Below are 22,383 nucleotides of genomic sequence, written 5' to 3' on the forward strand. Positions count from 1 at the left end.
AAGGCTTAAAAAGAGCAGGAATGGGTAGCTTGGGGCTGGTCCTTCTCCAAGCTCTTCCCTGAAGGTTCTTCCCAGCCTGTGGGTTAGTGCAGGGGTTGGGTGTGGGTGTTGCTGGCTCCCAGCCTGTCTGCTGGGAGTTTGAGAAGTCCCAGAGATGTGGGCTGGCTTTTCTGCATGTTTGGGGAAGGAGTGTGTCCCAAGGTTCAGGGCTGGATGCCTCTGAGTGCTGGGTCCAGCAAGAGGCAGGAGGATGCCTTCCCCTGGAGGAACCTCAGCTGGTTGCCCCTTTGTCCTGAACTGTGAGTGTTTCCATCTGGTATCTTCTTTATTTTTTACTTCTGAAAGTGAAAATGAGAGAGAACCAAGTGTGTGAGGCTGAGTGACTCAGTTTTGGGGGCTTTTGTGCAGGCCTCCAGCCTGCAAGGAGCCTGGGAAAGCTGGAAGCAGCGTCAGGAGCTATCCCATTTTTGGAAACAATGATTTCTCCCTCCTCCCTCCCTTGAAATGAGAAGGAAATTCCAAAAAATCTCATCATGATGACTCTGACAGTTCTGTTTCCATTTGCTCAAAAATTACCTTTCAAATATAGTTCAGTTCTCTCCAGCAGACCTGTCAGAGGAGCTCTTCCAGGACAGCTGAGGAAGAGAGAAAGTACTAAAGCAGCATCCATCCCTGCTATCTCTAAGGGAACTAAATGTGGCACATTTCAGCTCTGGGTGCCTGTGCTGTGCTCTCTCCTGCAGCACCAATCCCAAAGGGAGACAGTGTTCTGAGTATTATAATTTGATGATAATAATTCAGCATTTACAGAATCTTCTATCTCTGAATAACAAAGCATGTCAGGGAAAAATTGTTATCCCTGGTGACAGGTAGGGGGGTGAGAGGTGAAGTTGAGGGAGTTGAGCTGAAGATCTGGAAGGGAAATTTGGGGCTTCTGACTTGTGCCTTGGAGGGTTTTACTTTGCTAATGCTCTCCCTGTACCCCTTGCAGCTGTGTTGCAGGGAATGTCACCAGAGGATGCTGGTGGGGTGTGTGTCTTTGGATGGCTTTGGATGTGGAGGGATTGCTGAGTTTGCAGCCCATCTTCATGGTGGGCTCTTGTGCCATTCACATTCTCTGAACATGCTTTCTTCACCCAGGGTTTTTCTCCTGGGAAGCTGAGAGGTCTCAGAGAAAAGGAAAACAATTCTGATCTCATTTGCTTCTCCTGTGCTGTGCCCATGTGGAATGTGTTTGGAGATTGTTCACCCACAGGGGATTGTTCCATTGCATTCTGCTGGGAGTTGTTTTCACTCTTTGGCCAACCAGGGCCAAGCTGGGTCAGGGCTCTGGAGAGAGTCAGGAGTTTTCATTATTATCTTTTTAGCCTTCTGTGAGTATCCTTTCTGTATTCTTTAGTATAGAATTCTTTAATATAATCTAGTATAATAAAGTAATAAATTAGCCTTCTGAGCACATGGAGTCAGATGCATCATTCTCTCCCCTCGTTGGGGTTGCCTGCATTCACAATAGGCTCTGCTGAAGGTGAAGATGCCAGCTGTGAGAGAAGGGTGTCCCAGGGCTTTGGAATTGATGAGCACATGTTTTTGTTTGAAAAGCAAATGAGTTCAAGCTTCCAGGAAGGATCCCTACCTGTTCCTGACCAGGTAAGGACTGGCAGAGCTTCTGAGGGCGGGTGGCTTTGCAGTGCTGCCCTTGAAGCTGTGTCAGGTATGAGAGCCATGTGGGAATGATCATTATCCCTAATTGCTCCAACTCCTCCTTGGCCGCATGATTTCACTCCTAAAATGACCGAGTGAGAGGGTGGGGAGAGAGGAGGGGGGGGGTGGTCTGCAGCAGTGAGTCAAAACCAGGGATTAGAACAGAAATTGTCTTTAATTAAAGTTCTGGAGCTGCTGCAGTGTAATTGCTGATGGGGATCAGTGAGGTGCAGATGAGGAAATGTGGAGGTGCCTGGCTGTGGTGAGCTGGGAGCAGGGCTGAGCAGGCAGCACAGTGGTGGTTGGGAGCACTGCTAGGGTGGGTTTAGGGGAAAGAAGGGAACAAGGGGGAGATCCTGTGCTGCTGCAGCTCCTGGAGGTGTTTCAGGCTGGAGGAAGGGCAGGGGACACTCTCTGGCCTGATTTGTGTGTACACTCAGGGACACTGGAGCACCTTGCAGTCCCTGCTGCCACATGCATGTGTTTTCCTCCAAGAGCAGCTACTGTGGTGTTTGTGTGGAGGGAACATTTTATTTGGTGTGTGCTGGCCTCTGCTGCTTCATTTCAAGCTCAGTGCTCGGAGATCAAGGGCTGTTCCTTTCCCAGACCTTTATTAACTGCTTCTGCTTGGTTAGCCCAGGGAGGTGTATTTTTCCCAGTCCAATGCTCATGTCTGTTTCCTTGCATTCCTCTGCCCCTTCCAAGCACATGCTGCCCAGTTTTTATTTATTTATATTGGCCAAATATTGTTCTTGTTCTGGGGAAGGTTCTGGCTGGTGACACAATTAAGGCTGCATGTCCACGAGCACTCAGGGATGAGCAGTTATCCCTGTCTGCTCCCAGCAGAGGCCATGGCATTGCTGGCCACCAAAATGAGCTTCAGTGACCCCAGTTTGGCTCTTGTGCTCCAGGGTCAAAAGGAGTTATTTTCATTTCTGCCTCCTGCATAACCCATACCATCCCTTCTCATTTGGATGCTCTTCGTGCTGGTCTTTCTGCCCAGTTCCTGCCTGGAGGCTGGAGTGGAGCTGGATATGGCCCAAATCCAGAGGTACCAAGAGGTTCCTGCCTAGGGCAGGAGTGTGGGATGTGCTGTTCCACAGACAGGCATTCAACTGGTGAGAGCAGTGACTGTTTGTGGTGTTGTATTTCTTAAAGAGAATCACAGAATGGTTTGTCTTGGAAAGGACCTTCAAAATCATCTTGTTACACCCCTGTGCCATGGGCAGGACACCTTCCACTGTCCCAGGTTGCTTCAAGCCCTGTCCAACCTGGCCTTGGGCACTTCCAGGGATGCTGGGCAACCTGTCCTCAGAGAAGGGCCTCACTGTCCTCACAGAGAAGAATTTCTTCCTGGTGTCTCACCTAAACCTACTCTGTCAGTGTGAAGCCATTCACCCTTGTCTCATCACTACATGCCCTTGCAAAAAGCCTCTCCCCACCTTTTTTGTCATCTCCCTTCAGGTGCAGGTGTGTCCCCTGCATGGGATGGGAGTGGAGAGGGTGACTGGGATGGGGGAATGCCAGGCTGCAGGGACTGGTGCTAATGCACATCCCTGCAATATGCAAAATGCTTACAGGAGCAGTGGGAATTTCTGCCTGACCTCAGCTGGTGTGATCAACTGATGCCCTGAAGCATGAAAATAAATAGCTCTGACTCATAAGAACAAGTGGTGCAATTACTTTAGCTAGGATAAAATATTTGTAAGTATCTAATCCTTCTCTGCACCATGTGCAGGAGCGAGTCCTTATCTCCTCATTGCTCCCTGTTCCCTCCAGCAGCACAGATCCCTCTGAACCAGGAGCCTCTCCAGCTCCAGGGGCTGTGGTACAACCAGCTGGGCAGCAGGAGGGATGCACAGCCCCAGGGGCTGCTGTTGGGAGAAGCCACATCTCTTCATTCAGGATTATTTTGTAGTTTTCCCTTAAAAAAACAAGACAGCAGAGAGTGCCTGGGGAGCTGTGAGCAAAAGGGAAGCTCAGAAGGAGCAGGAGCAGTGAGGTGAAGCTGGGGAGGGTTCCCTGCTCTGGGCTGGCTGTGCAGGGTGCTGAAACAGCAGCTTTTTCCTGTGGTCACTGGTGTGTGGAGAAGGGTCCCATTCTGGCTCAGAACAGGGAGTCTGGCCCAGCCAAGGGGCTGGCAGCAGCCCGGTTGAGTTTGGGTTGTGTTGAATTTGGGTTGTGTTGAATTTGGGTTGCTGATCACTGCATCTCAGTGGAGCCCTGTGTCAGCTCACACCTCATCCCCTGACCCACAGGAGCAGAGCTTTGGGCCAGTGTTAAACCCACTCCTTGGATGTGTGAGCTTGGAAAATCCTTACTGGGCAGGGTGCTGTAGCCAAATCTGTGCTGACAAATGGACACAGGAGCTCTGGCAGGGTGGGAGCTGTGCTCTGGAAGGGGCAAGGGCAGGGCCATGCCTTCCACTGGCCAGGCTTGGATGGGTTTCCATCCTTCTTTCCTTGCTGGTGCACAAGGGTCATTCCCACTGGGCTGATCCCACAGTACAGCTGAGATTTTTCTGACTCCAGCATTTCTTTTTTAATAGGTTTGTCCCAACAGTGATTTAATGATATTTTTCTAAAATTTAGGGTGGTTTTGGCTTGATTTCAGACATTCAGTATTTCAGAACTAATTGTCAAATGAAACATTGAGTTCACAGCAAAACATTTGATGTTCTATTATTTTCCTTAGTGCTTTCAACAACCAAAAAAATGACTAAACCTCAAGGCTGTGCACTGTGCCTTTGGTACTGCTGTGGCTGGACAAGTCTACATGGCAATACATTTCTCCTTTATTTTATTTTAACACCGATTTCACAGTCAGCAGGAAAATAGTCCTGACTTCAGCTGTACTCTTACAGCATTAGCATCTTGCAAGGACCTGACCCGAGCAGCTGGAGGTGTCAGGTCACTGCTGCATCTCTGTGCTCCCAGGGCTCCCTGCAAGACCAGGGAAAGGGGCAGCTGTGGGAGGAAAGCTCTGTACCAAGGTGTTTAAACCTCTCCAAGGTGATCTGAGCTTAGCTTGGAGCAGAACTAAACCTGAGCTGGAGCTGCTGGAGAGATCCACAGAGCTGCTCCAAGGGCTGGAGCCCCTCTGCTCTGGAGCCAGGCTCTGGGGAGAGCTCAGAACCCCTTTCTGTACCTAAAGAGGCTCCAGGAGAGGGGAGCAGGACTGGGGACAAGGGATGGAGTGACAGGACCCAGGGAATGGTTCCCACTGCCAGAGGGCAGGGCTGGATGGGACATAGCAGGAAGAAATCCTTTGCTGTGAGGGCACTGAGGGCCTGGCACAGGGTGCCCAGAGAAGCTGTGGCTGCTCCTGGATCCCTGGAAGTGTCCAAGGCCAGGCTGGACAGGGGTTTGAGCAGACCTGGGATAGTGGGAGGTGTCCCTGCCTAGGGCAAGGGGTGGAACAAGATGATCTTTAGGGTCCCTTCCAGCCCAAACCCTTCTGTCATCCTATGAACTGGTGGTCCAGCAATGCCCTCACTGATGTCCCTCAGCCTCCCCTGGGTCCTGGTGCCATTGGGGCTGTGGCTTTGCCCTGTCCCCAATGCCCCCAGGCTATTGTGAGCATGGGGAGGTGCTGCTGGTGCCTCAGACCTGGTGAGTTTTGCCTGGGAAGGGAAACATCATCTCCTGGGACTGGGAGGAGCAGAATTAATCACTCCTCAGTAATAGGATTTGTGGTTTTTTTAAGGAGACTAAAGTAAGCTATTTCTCATTGCTGTTCTTCTCTGGAAGTTGCTTGTTCATGGGAAAAAAAAAACCAAAAACAAAAACAAAACCAACAATGATTTTTGGACAGCAAATGATTAGTGGGACAAAGCCAGTTTTGGGGAACTTGAGGCCAGCATTGCACCAGCTCAGCACCCACCATTAGCTCTAGGTCTCTCTCAAGGGCACTTGCTGCCCCAGAGCTTGGGCATTCCTGCCTGGCTCCCTGAAACCCAAAATGCCTCCCTGCACACAAACTAATTGCCATCCCCAGCCCTCGGAGAGTGCGTGTGAGGAGAGCTGTGAGCCCGCTATCTCCACTGTTCCCTGGGAAAGAGACAAAGCCAGCCTTGTACCCGAGCTCCCCAAGGACTTGGGGAGATGTGTGGCTCAGTCATGATTGCATTTCTCCGTCTGCCAGGCGATATTAAAAACATCTCACAAACCCTTCTGGCGCGCCTGCGCCGCCCAGCTCGGGGAGCCCAGTGCTGAGCATCACTGCTGGAGGTGGTTTGTTTTTCCTTTTGGCTTCAGCATCCTCTGGTCCTGGCCACGAGGCTGGCTGATACTGGGAGTCACCATTTCCCGAGGGAATAATTTCCTGGAGTGTGGGGTGTCACTCACTCGGGGTCACCAACGTGGAATTTGCAGGCAACCCCGACAAGGGAAGAGATGAGAATCTTGACTCTGTGTTTCAGAAGGCTGATTTATTATTTTATGATATATATTATATTAAAAGAAAATTATATACTAGAACTATGCTAAAGAAAGAGAAAGGAGACATCAGAAAGCTAGAAAAGAATGACAATAAAAACCTGTGAGTGACACAGCTGGACTGGGATTGGTCATTAATTAAAAACAATCCACATGAGACCAATCAAAGATGCACGTGTTGGTGAGCAACCTCCAGACCACACTCCAAGCAATCAGATAATTATTGTTTACATTTCATTTCTGAGGCCTCTCAGCTTCTCAGGAGAAATATCCTAGCAAAGGTATTTTTCACAAAATATGTCAGTGACACTGGAGCTCAGTGCTAAAGCTCGTCAGGAGGAGATGGGGCTGTCCCATGGCAAAGCTCCAGGCTTCAGTGCTTCCAAACCCTCGGGATGTGCATGGGTATATTTTGTGTTTTGCTTTCAGAATGGGGCTGTGTTGGTCTGCCTGCATCACAAAGGTTGTGTTCTGCAGTTTACTGGGATTCTTTTTGCTGCTCTCTTTCTGATCAGAAGTGACAAAAGCCTCCCAGTGGCCCACCACAACCTTCCCACACAAATGCAAACACACTGGGAAGGATTTGGCTAGAGCTAAGCATGCCCTTCTGATGGAAACCCATTAGCTGATGCTTTTTCTTTCCTCCCTCCTCTCTTCCTTTGCTAGAATAAAGTGGTTTGCATCATTTTTTCCCTTGTTTCAGCCAACAAACATGTTTGTTTCTCCTTAATTACCTGGGTGTCAATGGGGTGCTTCATCACTGTCTTTCCTCAGCTGGTTCCTTTTTGTTTCAATATGCAGTAGATAACCAGAAGCCTCAATTGCAAATCCTGCAAAACCCTCCAGATCTGAAGCTGTAAAATAACCCATAAATGACCTTGAGATGACTTTCCATGTCCGTGGAAATGAAAATTAACTGGACTCATTTGACTGGCCTGAGGGGAAGAAGGTATTTTAAAAAAATAAATAAATAAACCTGACAAATGAGCCAGGAAAGTTCTGAGTGTCTCAGGTGAACAGGAACATTAGAATATGTATTAGTTATAAATGCTCTAGTGCAGGGTGCCTGAAATTGTTAGAGGAAAATAATCTGTGTGGCTGCATGAGGAATGCATGTGAGATGTGCTGAGGGATGTGACCCTGGGAGCTGGGAGGGAGCAGGAGCTGGGTGGGCTGGGAGCTGCCTGGAGCTGGGGTGAGTTGGCTCCTGCTCAGCTCTGTTGGCTGCATGAAGATTCATTTCAGTGGTGCTGGCAGCTCTGCCCAAGCTCGACCCTCACTTCTGCTGTGCTTTGCACAAACTGAGAGCTGCAGGGTCTGAGCAGAGCACAGGGATGTGTCCTGTGGGTGGCTGTGCTCTGGGGAGCCACAGAATGGCTCATGCCAGGTCCTGTGGGATGGACCTCATGGTGACCATGGAATCAGAGAATGGCTTGGCTTGGAAGGCACCTTCAGGATCGTCTCACTCCAACCCCCTGCCACCCTTCCATGTCCCCTGAGCTGCCACAGCTGTCCCTCACCTGAGAGGCATGTGGACAAGCCAGCTGGTGAACATGGGATGGGAGGTGGCTGGAAGATGTGCACAGGGTTGATCCTTTTGGGATTTCCCCGGCTCTGTGCCTTTTTCCCTGGGTGTCTGTGCTGAGGTCCTTGGAGCTGCCTGTTGGAGGTTTGTCCCAGTCTGAAGCTGCTGGAGAAGAGTCCCCCTTGTGCTGCAGCAGGAAGGGTCTGTGCTCTGTGGGGTCTGGGAAGGTCCAGCCCATTGTTTGGTCTCCACCACTGCTTTGTGTTTGCCAATGGACTCTTTTGTAATCTGTGAGCTTGGGTAGTAGAATTATCTTGACAAGAGAGAGAGAGATTTAGAGCTCTGTAATCCACTCTTGTCCATCCTAATTATTTCCCTTATCAGCCTTCAGGAGAGTAACTTCACAGTGGTAATTAGCCTCTGCAATCCCACCCTATCTTAATAATTAACACAGAGTTAGGATGGGAGGGGAGGATCTGGTTTGGGCTGAAAAGGTCCTTCTGGGGTGAGAGTGGCACAGATTCCTTAAGCAGCCTGGAGACGACAGCAGTGGGGATGGCACCGTGTGCTGAGGACCCATGGGATGGGGACAACAAGTGGCAAGGAATGTGTGCCAGAATTGTGTTTGTACAGTGTGAGTTTGGATGTTTTATTAAAGGAAGGGCTTGGCAGGAGCTGTGGTATCAGAGCAATGAGCATCTGTGGTTTGCCTGGGCTTCACCTGGAGCTGTGAGCATCCAGCCCTGTGGAAAATGAGCCCATTCATCATCTCCAGTGCTTGAGACACAGCACAAAAAGGGCAGTTTGACCTAATACTGCCCTATAGGAGCTGCAATTACTGCAGTATAATTCATTTCAAATAGATCCAGATATTTCCTTCCCTTAATATCCAGGGTGAAAAAAAGAGCGAGCAGGCAGGATTTGTGAGCCAAGCAGGGAGCAGATCGATTGCCATCACAGGCAGGGGATGAGCTGGGGATCTTGTGGAGGTGAAGGGCAGGCTTGGAACAAGCAGAGCTCTGGTGTGCACCTCTGGAGACACAATGCTTTTAATTTCTGGGGTTTAAATGTGGATCTTAGCCCTGAGTGCAGGTAAGCAGTACAGTGTGTGATGTGATGGCCATGGGGGCGAATAGGTGGCCAATGTTGGCCATAGTGGCAAAACTCTTGCAGGAAAAGTTGATCCTCAGCTTTTCCCAAGTAGAGTTCAGGTAATAAAATATCTTTGGGGTAGCATGTTCATTTTGGTTATGGCCTTTTCCAGAAGTGCAGGTGCACACAGTTTGTGGTGTTGGGAGTGGGTCTGGCCCAGCCCCATCCCCAGTTGGCTACAGCTGTGAGAGGCAGGTGAACAGCATGAACAGCAAGGAGCCATGGAGTGCCCAGGTGTGCTGAGCAACCACCAAAGGGAGCAGGGGGCACACAGGTTCAAGGCATGAACCATGAGGGTATTAAATGTTGAAAGGTTGGCCTGAAGGATGAGAAGGGTGGACACTTGTGGCTTTCTGAAGTGTTGGTACTCTGTCTGGGCAGAGAGCTGAAGCCTTCTGATGAGGTAAGGTGTTACTGTGTGTGGGTTGAAGCTTTCTGAGATTGTATGGTGACAGTCTGTGTATTGTGGCCATCTCAACTGTGACATGTGCTGTGGCACAGAAGGAGGCCCACAGAAGAAATTTATAGCAGAGGGTAAAGTATCACCCTGGAAACTCCTCTGTTCTGATCAATTTTGGGATGTGTTTCTGGAGCAGGATGCACAGAAAGTGTGGAGTTTGGACATTCAGTGCTGCCTCAACTGGAAGATCTGTCTGTATTGGATTTGGTGTTTCTTTGAAACTGTTTAAGACTCAGTTCAGTGTTGTTATGCATTTCTTGGAATGCAGCCATTAACCAGCAAGGTGGATTTGGGAGCAGGCTGTGGTTTGCATGCTGCTCCCGTGCTGGGATGAAGGCAGCTGTGGCTCCCCTGCTCTGGTGCTGAAACCCCCCCTCATCTCTGAGGAGCTTGCAAGTAAATGTACACAGAGGGATGGGTGGAACTGACATATTTTTCCAAGCTGTTCCTTTAATTCTCAGCTATATATCTAACCTGGGGAAAATACATCTTGGTTTTTATTGCAAGCCTCAGAGGCCCATGCTAACAGGTTCTTTTAGAGCTGCCAGTAATACGTTCCAGAAAGTGTCTGTGAAATTGTCTGGAGGCTGGATTCTGTCACCACCTTCTCAGGATCTCTGTCCTCACTGACTTTTTCCATCTCTACCCCCAGTCTGGTTCCTTGTGCTGAAACTCCAAGGAAGACCTGATTCTGCCAGCCTAGCCAGTCCAGGTTACCCAGCAGGCATGGCCAGGACAGTCTCAATCCAGGGTTTTCAGCTGGGGTTATGAACAGGGTGTGAGGAGTTTCCCTCCTCCCCCTGTGGAAGGTGTATTTCCCTTGGCTTCCTCCAGGATGAATTTGATCCCCACTGTGCCAGGCAGGTGTCAGTCTCTGATGGATGGGCAGAGACACTGAGTGGCTGGGTAAGGATCCCCTTGGACGTGGCCCTTGGCTCCCTGCCCCGCTCCTGTGCAGGGGACACAGCCCCTCTGCCACCTGCATTTTCCTTCCATCATCATCCTGAGCTGCAGAGACAGCTCCATTCAATAATTCATAACCTCACAGAGTCTTGGTAAGAGTTAAAGGAGGGGGATAAAAACTTCCCTGTGGGTTGTCCTCCTTCCAGGCTGAAGGTGGAGGGGCAGAAGTGGTGGGGGCTGTTGGGTGTTTTTGGGCAGTGCTGTTTGATGGATTCAAACCCTTCCCTGCAGACCTTCAGCATGGTAGGGATGTGGGGCAGGAAAAGCTCTCTGAAGGTGTGAATGTCATGCTGGGTGGGGAAGGCTTTGCAAGAAACATGTGAGAGGGCCAGAGAGAGCTCCAGCTAAGATTTCACTTTTTTGTTTGGTTTTGAGTGTGTCTAAATGATTTTCTTGCTGGCTTTCAAAGGGGATTTGATCATTCAGAACCTATGATCTTTCTGAAAGCCAACAAAACTGGTTCCTAAGGAATTTTGCAATGAGTTTTGAACTGTTTTCTTGCCCTCCATGTAACTCATGAAATGACTGTATGAGTTAATTCTGCTTCCTTTGGCTCTAAGGTGAGGTGTGGGTTTATCTCCTGTCCCTACTCAGGCTTGTTCTCACTCCTGCACAGACTTTTCTGGAATCCAAGTAGAGAATGCTGTGCAGTTTGATTGTTTAGAAGTCACTGGAGTATCTCATGTTCACTATTTTAACAATTGGAGAGAGGCTTTTATTTTCTCCAGAATCATAAACACAATCTTCAGTGTGTTTTTTGGAAACAATAAAGCTAAACTCTAATAACCACACATTTTCCTTGCTTTATGTGCACACATCCTTGGGGAACAGGGCCTCAAGGACTCTGCTTTTAGTGGGGTTTTAACTTGCTCAGGTTGGAAAGTGCTGGAGAGCTAGATTATGAATTTGCTTTGGTGCCTAAAGAAAATTTTTTTGCCTGTAAAAATGCTCAAGGTGAGCAAAAAAAAAAGCCTCTGGAAGAAAAAGCCAGTGAGATAACATGAAGATATTAGCACCACCATCTGAAAATCAGGTTTCATTTAAATGTCACATCTTGCAAACTCCTCTGTACAAGGACTAATTAGCTCTCTTCCATTTCTTCCTCATCCTGTGAATAATATTGTTTTCTTTTAGACGAGATCAGAGGCTCTGGGAGGCAATTTATAAAGGAGGATGCTCTGCTACAGACAGAAAACCACAGCAGGGAGATGAAGGGACACAGTTCCTAAAGTATTTAGCCACCTAATGGCTTTTTATTTTTTGAGCACAGAAGTAGGTTAGGGCCTGAGCTCCATCTGTGGTAGTGATTTTTTGATGGAGAACTCACTTAATAAGGTAGTTTTCATCCAGAAGTGTTGAGGAATCCAAAATGCCATGAGATGCTCCAGTTTTGAAGACTTTTTCAGGGGAGGTAGGGGGAGACAATCACATCTGCTCAGTGTGACAGGGGTGGGCACTGTACAGCATCTCTGGGCTGCACTTATGGAATCACAGAATTATAGAATGCTTTGTTTCAGAAAGGACCTTAAAGCTCATCCCATCCCACCCCTGCCACGGCAGGGACACCTTCAGGCTGCTCCAAGCCCTGTCCAGCCTGGCCTTGGACACTGCCAGGGGTCCAGGGGCAGCCACCGCTGCTCTGGGCACCCTGTGCCAGGGCCTCACACCCTCACAGCAAAGAATTCCTAATATTTAGTCTAAATCCAAACTTATGGCTAAATCCTTGTGAGCCTCAGGTGGCAGGAGCAGGAACCCCAGTGTGTGGGACATCATGGGGGACAATCACATCTGTAGCTCCTGAAGACTCAACACCAAAGGGCTAAATGAGGGGGGACCTGTGCACCCAGGGCACAAATGGCCTTGTGGGGTGGAAAGCTGGCAGGGAGGAAAGAGAAGGGGATGGAAAATGCTGCTGCTGCTGCTTCCAGAGAGAGGACAGCGTGTAAATATGCAGGCAAGTGCCTCCCTTTTTGGGCAGGGAAAGCTCTGATCCAGCAAAGATGGACGGGCTGTGGGCTCTGCTCACTGTCCCAGGCAGCAGGAGTTAATTACCAGGGCTCTGTCACAGCAGGGACATTTGCCACCTCCGTCTTTTCAAGCTAACACGGAGTTTCCACGTCCCAAGCCCTTTGATGCTTGTCTGAGAGCACCAGGGCTCTCTGCTTTCCAAAAGGAGCTCTCCGTGGAAGAGTGATAAATGTGCTTAATTTTTGCAGAGCTTGTAGCCTGGTTTTATCCCAGGATCCGTCTCTGGAGGTTTTATTAGCTGATGGTGTCTGTAGGAAAAAGTCAAAGCGACTAGACAGGAACAGCCGTGGAATTGATGTAGGAAGCAAGAGCGTGTTTTGGAGATAATGTTTCTCATTCTTGCCATGCTACGTGCAGAGTTTGGGCAGTGCATTTCCAGTCCTGCTGGAGTTTTACAGCTGCTGCCTGCCAAAACCTCCCCTGGCTGGCCTCCCACGGGGCAGGGTGTGAGCAGGGCTGGGTGCCCTGCTCTGCAGCAGGGGACTGGTGGCAGGTGACAAACATCCCTGTCCCTGCGTGTGGCTCTGATGAACCTGGCACAAAGAGGGCTCAGCCAGGTGTGCCCAGGCTCCAGGTGTCAGGAGGAGCTCAGGAGGGTGGGTGTAGGGAGATGATCACCTTCCTTTGAGTCTGGCAGAGAGACAATTTGCAAACATGTGTTGATGCGTTCCTGGAGGAAGCCAGGCACTAAATCATCACCTTGCATCCTGCATGCAGATTCGTCCAGGGAACCTATTTAATTAGGGGATAAATTTAGAAATCAATTATTTGCAGAAACAGTTTCTTTCCCTCTAATGAGGCTGCAGGATTCATCCCCCTCTGCCACTTTCCCATGACCTTTGTGTATGCAGATCAAGGGGAAAAGTGCTCTGTGTCTCTTTTGTCTCAGTGTAGGTGTCCCTTTTTGGGCAGCTCCTGTGCAGCTTTCACCGAGGCTCTTGTTAGGACAGCAAATGAGACCATGCTGCTGTTGGATCTAATGGTGGGAGAAGCAGATAATGACATGGATTAGCCTTTCCTGCTGGGGAAGCTGCAGGAAAAAGGCTGGAATGGGGTGGCAGGGTGGTGTCTGTGTGTGGTGTCTGCTTCAGGCTTTGGTCTCGGCCACTTTGTTGCTTCCAGTCTCTGACAAATTGCTCAGCTTCACGTATGCCTTACCCATTTTTAAATGGGGAAAAATTGTTTTGCTCCCAGGCTCTGAGAAGCCTTAATAAATGTGGTTGCTTTTATTATTTTGGATTTTAATGTCTTCTCATCTTATGATGCCACTTTCTGAGCCCTGCAGCGACTTTGCTGTGCTCTTACATCAGCTGCTTTGAGCCCAGTTCCCTGCAGTGGGAGCCAGTCCAGAGAGAGGTGAGAATTTTCACAGCTAATCTCGGTAAACCTTTTTGCTTTTGGCAGCCTGAGGGTTTGCAGCCTGCAAGGGCAGCCCTTGGCTCCAGGGCTGAGGCTGCCCAGGTGATTTGTCCTGCTCAGCAGGGTCTGGCACCCTGGGATGGCATCTTTAGGAGCAGCAGTCTGCTCTCCCTTAGCCCTTGCTGGGCTTCTTTCCTGCAGAGCTCTGCTGGTGCTTGGCTAGTGGGAGGATGTCCCAGTGTCCTGGGCCGGGACAGCCTGGGCCATTGCTGTCCCAGTGTCCTGGGCCGGGACAGCCTGGGCCGTTCCTGTCCCAGTGTCCTGGGCCGGGACACCCTGGGCCGTTCCTGTCCCAGTGTCCTGGGCCGGGACAGCCTGGGCCATTCCTGTCCCAGTGTCCTGGGCTGGGACACCCTGGGCCGTTCTGTCCCAGTGTCCTGGGCCGGCACACCCTGGGCCATTGCTGTCCCAGTGTCCTGGGCCGGCACACCCTGGGCCATTGCTGTCCCAGTGTCCTGGGCTGGCACACTCTGGGCCATTGCTGTCCCAGTGTCCTGGGCCGGGACACCCTGGGCCATTGCTGTCCCAGTGTCCTGGGCCGGCACACTCTGGGCCATTGCTGTCCCAGTGTCCTGGGCCGGGACAGCCTGGGCCATTGCTGTCCCAGTGTCCTGGGCCGGGACAGCCTGGGCCATTCCTGTCCCAGTGTCCTGGGCTGGGACACCCTGGGCCATTGCTGTCCCAGTGTCCTGGGCCGGGACACCCTGGGCCATTGCTGTCCCGGTGTCCTTGCCTGGGACACCCTGGGCCATTGCCTGTCCCAGTGTCCTGGGCTGGGACACCCTGGGCCATTCCTGTCCCAGTGTCCTGGGCCGGGACACCCTGGGCCATTGCTGTCCCAGTGTCCTGGGCCGGGACACCCTGGGCCGTTCCTGTCCCAGTGTCCTGGACTGGGACACCCTGGGCCATTGCTGTCCCAGTGTCCTGGGCTGGGACACTCTGGGCAATTCCTGTCAGAGTGTCGTGGCCTGGGACACTCTGGGTTGGGACACCCTGGGCCATTGCTGTCCCAGTGTCCTGGGTTGGGACACTCTGGGCAATTCCTGTCAGAGTGTCCTGGGCTGGGACACTCTGGGCTGGCACACCCTGGGCTATTCCTGTCCCAGTGTCCTGGGCTGGCACACCCTGGGCCATTCCTGTCCCAGTGTCCTGGGAACCTCACGGGCTGCTGGGGTAGATAACCATGCAAGGGTGCTCCTGGGTTAAGGTGTCATAGTCTTAGAGAGAAACAAATTTTCTGTGAGGTTTCAAGAGCTCATTTCTGGAGGTAAGAGCTGGATTTGGGGTTTGCTGAGCAGCCCAGACAAACCCGGGTACTTGAGTGGTACCTTGGATGGCTGGCAGGCTCTAGGGGCATTTCAGGGAGTGCTCAAAGCCTGTCCTGGAGAAAGGGATAAGATTCTTAATCCTTTAGCATCACTGTGGATGTCTGCCTTGGCAGCAGAGAAGGGACCCTGTGAGTGAAGGAGCCCCTGTCACAATCCAGGTGGAGGGGCAGCAGCAGCTGCTCATTCCTGGTACTGATACCCAGAATTTTCCGGCTGTTTGGCTTTGGATGCACCCACCTGGTGCTCCAGGTGACACAGAGGCAGAAGATCCTAAGTAATGCACTAGCTGGTTTTTTTTTTTCTCTCCTGAAAATCATCCACCAGCTCTTTCTCCTTGGAAAAGGGCATCCATCTCTCAGCAGGTGGAACTGCCTTAGTGTTTGTAGAAGGCAACCAGACCTCCCCTCTCCTGTTTTCTCCTCTTCCTCTGCCTGTTCCACCTCCCCTTTGGGAGAGCAGGTCTGTGGAGGAACCATTGTAGAAAAATGACTTCACAGTCTGAGCAGAGCCCTGAGCTATCAAACTGCCTTATCATTTTAAGAGGTCTGTTTCCCAAAGAGAGGTTTAAAAATGCAGAGGACTTATAAAGCTCTTGGCTGGCTCTAATGGAGCTTGGAGCAGTGCTCACCCCTCGAGGCTGGTGCTTGCTTCTCAGCAGCTGTAAAGCAAATGCACCTCCCTGCTTTGTCCTGGAGCCTGCCTGCCTTTGCCACACTCTTCAAGTCACCTGAATATGTCACGTTGCCCTTCTGCTCCTGTCACAGCTTGCAGGGAAGACAAGCACGTTCCCTCTCTGTCCCTTTGTGACAGTCCTGCTCTGCCCTGATGCCCACCCTGCTGTACTGGGCTGCCCTTGCCCTGCTCCCAGCTCTCAGCTCCTGCAGAAACTCACCAACAAAGGGAAAATTGCTGTTGCTGCTGTTCCCTGCACAAGGAAGAGGCCATAGGGGTGACTTTCCAAACATTTTCCCTTTGCACAAGCCTTGTCTAGTGCCATCCTGACACTGCCCTGCTGCCATGGTGTCTGTGCTTGAGGCTGTCCTGGGAAAAGGCATGCCCACCCCAGTGCCCAGGGAATGGAAGCAGGAGCAATGCAGGCAGGTGGGGCTGGCTGGGCTCCTTCCCTCTCCTCCTTGGGGGTTATGACACCAGCAGGACCCATCTGTTTCCACATGCCAGCATTTGCTCTGTGTGGTGTTTGTGAGGGTCCCCAAGACGAGATGAAGATGAGAATCTGGCTCCATGTTCTCAGAAGGCTGATTTATTATTTCATGCTATTATATTATATTAAAGAATACTATACTAGAACCATACTAAAGAAGGAGAAAGGATACAACAGAAAGCTTAAGAAGAATGATAAAGAAAAGCCTGTGACTCCTCAGAACCTTGACATAGCTGCACCGTGACTGGTCATTAAATTAAAGCAATTCACATGCTGGATAAACAATCTCTAAATCACATTCTAAAGCAGCAAAACAGGGAGAAGCTGAAGCTTCCCAGGAGAAGAAATCCTGGTGAAGGGATTTTTCAGAAAATATCACAGTGACACCTGTGCACCTGGGAACTGTGTGCTGCCATTGCAGGTGATGCACGATCCCTGCCCTGTGGTTCCCTGGCTGCAGTGAAAACTCAAGTTTGTTGTTATCAGAGGCAGCAGCTCTGTCCAGTAGCCCATGGTTGTGTCATTGGACACTTCAGATCCATTCAGGCTCCAAGCAAAGCTCTGGTGTCACCTTAGAGGCACAAATGGCTGAGCTCTGCCAGGGCTTGGGGATTAAACAGGGTTTGTTTTTCTTATCCAAGTGCCTTGTGAAGTCTTTCAAAGGCCATTTCTCTGGATGTGTAGTGGGAATAGACCCTCTAAGGCTTGTAGTGGCCCTGCAGGAGCCAGGCTGGGTTTTCAGACAGGCTGGAGTCCCACACAGGGCTGGGGCAGTGAGGAGAGGTGTCTCATGTGGCACCTGGAGCAGGGCAGGCCAGGTCCATGCAGGGCTCAGGGCAGGGCAGCAGTGCCTGTGCTGATACAGCAGATCTGCTCATTCCCTGCCCATCACTGGGTTTTCTGAGCCAGGAAATCCCCACAGTCTGCATGAAAACCTGTCTCACTCAATCCACCCTGAGCACAGAGCTGGGCCAGTGTTGTGTGCCTGTGAACTTCAGAAAAGCTTCACCATCAAAGACATGGATTTCTTTAACAGAGATTGATAGTTGGACCATCACAAAATGGTGCGTGTGCCTTTTAGGTAGACTTTTTTCTCCCCATTTATCAGGTCTGTCTGTTAGATTTGAGGAGCAGAGGACTGTCCCAGCTCTCCCCAGGCGTTGCCTCAGCTGCAGCTCTCATGGACCAGCAGCTCCTTCTCCTGTGACATGAGGAAAGAGTTGGCTCTGTCTTCTTCCTTGTGCCTTCAGGTGCTGCTTCAAAAGTAAATCCTGCACTTCTCTTGAGTGAGCCAGGAGCCTCCAGGGAAGTGCCAAAGCTTGAGGGTTTTGCTAAAACCCTAAAGAAAACTCCTGTGCCTTAACAGAGGGTGGGCACTGAGGAAGGAGAGTAAAATCCATGCATCAAGGCACCCCCTTCACACCCTTCTCTCTGGCATCTTGGCCTTCACCTCTGCAGAATGCATGAAAGAGGGGCTCTGATGCTTGAAGCCACATTCCTTCACCTGCCTTTTCCTCATGGCAGCATCACAGAATCCTGGGATAAACTAGGCTGGAAAGACCTTTGAGATCATCAAGTCCAACCTTATTGTATTTGTGGGGTGCCCCATGGCAGGAAGGAATGATGAATCTGACTCTGTGTGCTCAGAAGGCTAATTTATTATTTTATTATACTATATTATATTAAAGAAAACTATACTATTCCAAAGAATACAGAAAGGATACTGACAGAATGCTAAAAGATAATAATGAAAACTCCTGACTCTCTCCAGAGCCCTGACCCAGCTTGGCCCTGGTTGGCCAAAGAGTGAAAACAGCTCCCAGCAGAATGCAATGGAACAATCCCCTGTGGGTGAACAATCTCCAAACACATTCCACATGAGCACAGCACAGGAGAAGCAAATGAGATCAGAATTGTTTTCCTTTTCTCTGAGGCCTCTCAGCTTCCCAGGAGAAAAACCCTGGGTGAAGGGATTTTTCAGAGAATGTGAGTGTGACATAGCCTCTGAGCTAACACCTCCTCATCGACTGAACCATGGCACCCAGTGCCACATCCAGGCTTTTTTAAACACATCCAGGGTCGGTGACTCTGCCACCTCCCTGGGCAGATGATCACACCAGAGGGGAACTGTGGCTGAGCACCCCTGGTGCTGCTCTGAGCCTGGGTGTCTCCTCTCTCTGAGACAGCCTCACCCAGGAGGGCTCTCCCCCTTGCTCTGCCAGACCTGGTGCTTCTCATTCCGAGAGATGTCTCACCCATGTGCCAGCAATTCCTGCAGGGTCAGATTCCAGCACTGTCTGCCTTTGGCTCCCACCACTGGCCAGGGGAGCCTGGCTGACAGGTGAAGATGGAATTGAATGGAAGGGAATTGAAAGTCAAAGATCCCTGTAATAATTTCAGAGTGCCTGAGGCACCACACGGAAGCCCTGGCATTATAAATAAGGGTAATGTGCTGGAGCCTGAATTGCAATCAAAGCAGCTGCAGGAGCACACAGTGTGCTGAGCTTCTCTGGGGTTTGTGGAATCAGACTGAGATCTGTGGGCAGCACAGGCAGATCAATATCTGCTCCCTGATGTGTTCAGGGACCCTAAAGCCAGGATTAGAAAGGCCAAGAGGATGTGGCAGAAGGCTCCAGAGCTAAGACCAAGAGAGCTGAGTTGCAGCAGCAAAACCCTCTGGTTGTCTGAAGTGTTTGCAGGGGCTGGGTCTGGAAGGGGCTGACTCTGCCCTCCCTGCTCACCCTGCCTCATCTCCTGGGTGATGGAGACTGCAAGCTCTCCATCTAAACTGAGGAGATTTTCTTGTTTTTGGGGTTCCTGTTGAGCTTGGGATCTGCCCTCACCATCAGTTGCATTGCTTTGGGGGTCATGATCCCTTTGGTGGCAGCTCAGTTCCTCCCACATCTCTGTGGTTTTGAGGTGACTGGTCCCAGGAGCATGTCTGAAGCCAGCTGCTTGTTCTTGTCCTTCCAGCAGAGCCTGAAAACAGCCAAACCCCCTTGACTGCAAATCCCACTTGGCCTAAACAGCCAAACCCCCTTGACTGCAATCCCATCTGGCCTAAACAGCCAAACCCCCTTGACTGCAAATCCCCTTTGGCCTAAACAGCCAAACCCCCTTGACTGCAAATCCCATCTGGCCTAAACAGCCAAACCCCCTTGACTGCAATCCCCTTTGGCCCATCCAAGGCCAGGTGTGTCACGCTTCTGGCAGTGAATGCAGAGTGCTCCAGCCTGCACTTGGTGCCAGCAGGACCCCCTTGGACCAGCCCAAGACCAAGCTGTCTCTAGCCATCCTCCATCCAGCGTCATGCCTTGGATTTGGCACTGCTGGGATCACGACTGGACTCGATGATCTCAGAGAGGTTTTCTAACTCAAACCATTCCCTGATTCTGTGTCCATGCAGACCCACACGGTGCCAGAGCCACCCCTGAAAAATGCCCTGCAGGTGCAGCGCTGGGTTCTCACAGACAGGGGCTTTGAAAGGAGATGATCAGAGTGAGGTTGTCATCCTTTTTTTTTTTTCCCTTTCTTAAATTTCTGAGCTTCTCTATTACTTTTTATGATCTGCAGCTGTGTTTGTGTGCTGCCCCAGGGAGCTCTGTGAGGGGAGAGCAGGGGAGGAGGTGTGTAAGGGAAGGAGCAGGAGTGGAGGGGAAGGGAGGAAAAAAACCTGAGCTAATGATTCGGATAAAAAACCCCACCACGTTGCCACCAAAAGACCCAAACTCTTAGAACTCTTAGGGCCTGTTTGACTGCAGAATAGCCCCCCTGGGAGCATGGGGGAAGCCCCATTTCTAGAGTAATTTTGGAACTAGTCTGCAGTGAGTGTGATAATCTATTCCGCAGGGAGCAATCCTGCGCTGGCAAGGGCACTGGGGAGAGCTCTCTGTTTATGACTTTCTGCATAAATTTGCTTTATTAGCATAAGTGGTAGCTAGCACTGAAGGATCTCTAAACTAACGCTTTATCTGAGGTTGCTGCCTCTGGAGAACGTTAACTCAGGAGAGCCCCTGGAGTAACAGCAGATGGAAAGGGGTGGCTGGCAGGATGAGGGGTGTGGAGGAAGGGGGCACAAGCTGGAGTTGTGCCTCTCTAAAAGGAAATACAATGACTGACCAGATCTCCAGCTTTGCCTCTGCCAGGTTAGGATGCTGAGTTGTGCAGGTGGGGTGAGGAAGCCTGGCTGCAGGGGGCAGCTCCTGCTGGGATGGAGCAGGTGGGGAGGCAGAAGGCCAGAGGAGCCTGGATCTGTGCACTGGAAATTACTCAGTGGCTCCTCACCCATCTCCCCAAGCAGTTGGTGCTGACAGGAAAGGTGCCCAGCAGGTCTGAGGAAGCACCAGGAGGGTTTGGTTATCCGGGGGCGGGGAGCCTTGTGGGGATGAGGTGCTCTAAGCAAAAGGGCTTATTTCAATAATGGCCTTCAAGAGCGAAATAAAAATACAATAATCATGGTAGATTAGCAAGAACAAGCCAATTAAATACAACACAGGCTTTGTAAAACACCATGAACAGATAAGGCAGGGCTGCAAACTCCCCAGAAGTGGGGGATGTTGAGGCATTGCATTAGGGTGGGTGGGGGCTGGGGACGCTGGTGACTGTTTCCAGCCTGCCAGGCTTCCCTGGAGAAGGCAGAGGTGAAAAGGCTGTCCCTGGCTTCAATGAAAGGGGGAGAGCAGGGAGGAGATGGGTAGAGTGGCCTGGAGCCTGAAGGCACAGAGTAACAATCCTGCAACTTTCATATCGGCTGTCTCATTTTGTATTCATCACGTCAGCATAATCTGCTTTTATGGGAATAGTCTTGGTTCCCAACCAAATACATTTAGGCCCCTTTGCTTTTAAGTTTGATTGTAATACAAGCTGAAGATTTCATTGAAATGTTTATATGAAAGGGTTGTAGCAACAGCAAAGGGAAGAAAGCGGATTAGAGAGTTGGTTGGAAGGGATCTGGCCGTGGTCACTGCTGTCCCTGCCTTGTCCTGGATGGGTGACCTGCTGATGGGCACGAGCCCAGGTCAGAGGCTGAGCCCTGGGGAGAGTTTTGTTTGGATTGCTTGTTTGATTTCCAAGGAGAATGATAAAGACTGTAGAAGATGTGTCAGGCACAGAGCTTGAGGAGGAGCAGAAAAGGCAGAGATGCTCTGTGTGCCTTTTTCTGACTTTCAGACCATGCTCAGCTGGTGGGGGCTGCCCATGGGCTCCTCTGGGCTGTGTGGTGGGAGATGATGGCAGTTGTGAGGGTTTGGGGAGGCACCTGGGTGTGGGAATGTGCTCTCTGTTGACAGAGTGACAAAACTATTTTTTGTCTCTTTAAAAGGAAAGAAGCCTAGAAGTTTCTCTCTTCAATTAAGTAAAAAGACAGCTCACAGGACTTGGGGGACTTCACCTCCAACTTAAGGATAGCTAATTGGACAGAAGCCAAAAAAGTCTTGCTTGGGCAATTTAGTAGAAAAAGAAGTGAACAAAGAAACTAAAAGCTTTTGTAAAGTGTTTTACTAGAAGCAAGAAAGTCTGGCATTTGGCTTGGTTTTTTTGTTTGTTATTTTGCCTTTTATTAAACCTTTTTGTTTCCAACACTGCAACAGAAGTCATTTTGCTGATTTTTTACGCCTCCAAGGGTGGCTGAGATATCTTGGGTGTGTTATAGACCTCTGAGAGCTTATGAGACCTGGCTGGAGGAGGTCACTGTAACACCTGGGGGAGGCTGGGAGGGGAGAAGATACCTGCTGGTGTTGGGGAGGAGAGATTCCTCAGGCCCTCTGAGGATGGAGGTGGTGCTGGCCTGGGGTCTTTGAGCAGGGGAAGGGGAGAACTCTGGCTGCCTGCTGAGGGCAAGGAGGATCCTCCTCGTTTCTTCATCGTCTCCTCTCTGCTGAGCACAGTGAGCAGGTAGGAAGGTGGCATGGCAGATGTTTGATGATGTGTTTGGCTGTTTCACTTGGAGTTTTACCCACAAAGGGCTGTTTGAACCCCATTGATAGCTCCCCATCCACTAGATACTGAGATTTTTAACAGCTCTAGACCACAAGTGCTTTTCCATCGCTGCACATTTAAAACCTTAACTGTATCTCATTCAGTTTTGGTGCAGGAATGCCCTTAATTTGTTCCAAAAGCTCTTGAAAGCTCTGATAACAGGCAATCTTGCTGCAGACTATTACATTCTGTCTGATGGATGGGTTTTCACTGCTGTAACCACAGCAGACAGT

At 50.5% G+C, this 22,383-nt stretch overlaps 1 protein-coding gene across 1 annotated transcript in view; it reads left to right on the forward strand.

Moving 5' to 3' along the window:
* Positions 1–209: 209 nt before the first annotated feature.
* Positions 210–22,383, forward strand: part of ASTN2 (astrotactin 2) — a 299,849-nt gene continuing 277,675 nt past the window's right edge. Inside the window, exon 1 of the mRNA XM_030231263.2 lies at positions 210–299. The gene's annotated coding sequence lies outside the window, so the exon portion shown is untranslated. The remainder of the gene's footprint in view (positions 300–22,383) is intronic.

Source organism: Serinus canaria, chromosome 17 (genome assembly GCF_022539315.1).
Source record: "Serinus canaria isolate serCan28SL12 chromosome 17, serCan2020, whole genome shotgun sequence".
NCBI lineage: Eukaryota > Metazoa > Chordata > Aves > Passeriformes > Fringillidae > Serinus > Serinus canaria.